This window comes from Castanea sativa, chromosome 6, assembly GCF_040712315.1.
Source record: "Castanea sativa cultivar Marrone di Chiusa Pesio chromosome 6, ASM4071231v1".
In the NCBI taxonomy this organism is placed as follows: Eukaryota; Viridiplantae; Streptophyta; class Magnoliopsida; order Fagales; family Fagaceae; genus Castanea; species Castanea sativa.
The window spans coordinates 6,225,283-6,227,091 of record NC_134018.1 but is presented as its reverse complement, the minus strand read 5'-3'; the positions used below and the strand labels follow the sequence as shown (position 1 = coordinate 6,227,091).

The following is a 1,809-nucleotide window of genomic DNA, read 5'->3' as shown; positions in this document are numbered from 1 at the left end:
ACGAATTCTTACGTGGTCCAAGGAAATAAAAGGTCCGCTTCCACGATTTCATCTATATCGAATCTTAATATCAGAATAGCTTATATAGTCATGATTCAATTCAGGTCCACCGACTTTTGATTGATTTCTCGTTTTTCAGATCAGATTGGAACAATGGAGAAGTAGGAAGACTTTGGCGATTCATAATTGGTATATATAATATCTATTATGTCCCAGGACATAAAATATGAATAATGAAACATGAGGAAGAGTATACCCTATAGTAACATAGCTGTTCTCCTAATCGACTACTTATCATCATAATGAACATTCCACTAAAAAAATAAAAAAAAAACGACTCGCCAGGCGGTTACCTTTTTTTTTCATATCTATATTCTCCGCTGAAAAATGAAGACTAAGACAGGAGTTTCGTGGAAAATAGAAAAGCCCTTTCTCGGATTTTAACCGATGACTTACGCCTATATTCTTAGTTTAAAGAGCGTGACTCTACCGCTTAGTTAAAAGGGCCCATTTGAATTCAATTCATGAATTAGTCCACTTTGAGTTTACTGCATTTAAAAAGACTTTCGTGTCTCTGTTACAACACGGCGGAACTAAATGGTTCAAATGAAATCCAATGAGAAAAAAAATGGGAAGGCTGTACACCTAGTTTTCCTGGGATTGTAGTTCAATCGGTCAGAGCACCGCCCTGTCAAGGCGGAAGCTGCGGGTTCAAGCCCCGTCAGTCCCGACCTAGGATCCGATGAATCGATCAATTCATCTCTCCATTTTCTGCGAAGAGGGGAGACACAGAGCAGGATCTAATTCCCAGCAGGAGGATCCTTCTTTCGTTTCGCATTTGTCATCGGAAAAATCAAGTCAAGAGGAATCCAAATGACAATAACTAGTACCGATGGATGGAGGAGAGACATATGTAGGTTGGTACAATCGGGGGTATAGCCATATTCAGGATTGAAAGAGATACCGTACTGGTCTGGCTTTTTTCGATTGTTCCTGGTCTATTGAATAGAGTAGCCATTTTTTTTCCCGGGAGCACATAACATTTTTTTTATAGGCAATTTACTTTTCATAGTTACCCCGACAGAGTACTTTTCAGATTCAACCTACCCCTTCTTCTAGCTCCGATTTTTTGTAACCTATATGACTAATTGGGGGCAATCTATCTATCTTATCAAAATGAATTGCACACACTTTGGATTCTCGATGTATGCGTCCCAATCCAAGGAAGGGGAATGCTAATAAAAGATCAAAGATCCGCTCCAACTTCTTGTGATTTGAGATTGGAAGGGATATAGAATGAAAAAAAAAACAAGATGATGAGATTATGGAAGTACCGAGTCTTTTTGCTACTGCCTTGTTTCTTCTAGTTTCTCTTGCTTTTTATACTTCAAATATAAGTATAATATAAAACTTAAGAAAAGTGATTCATTTGAACAAAACTTGAGTCATTTATTAGTTCTTATCAATGATTGAAGAAATGAAAAGGGATTCAAATCTCAAGTCTTAAATGAATCTGGATGGAATCAACGTTAAATAGATAATACAATAGATAGTAAGAAAGAACTAGATGCACCTTTCTACCACACTATCTATTATATGTAGATCTATATGTAAATAGCACTCCGATTTTCTTTCTTCGCTACACCCATTCGTCTCTCTTCCAATCAATCAAAAGTAGATTTTTTAAGTGTTTAAACTCAATGAAATTTGCCACTCCGAGCTAAAAATGAGTGGCTTGTAGTAGTTTTTCAATAGGGAAAGTAGTTTCTCTCTGAACCTAGAACTAGATGATGAATCAAAGTTCTTGCT

General features: G+C 36.8%; 1 non-coding gene across 1 annotated transcript; it reads left to right on the top strand.

The window, feature by feature from the left end:
* Positions 1-656: 656 nt before the first annotated feature.
* Positions 657-730, top strand: TRNAD-GUC (transfer RNA aspartic acid (anticodon GUC)). Its single transcript has one exon. It is a non-coding gene; the product is annotated as a tRNA-Asp (tRNA).
* Positions 731-1,809: the final 1,079 nt, after the last annotated feature.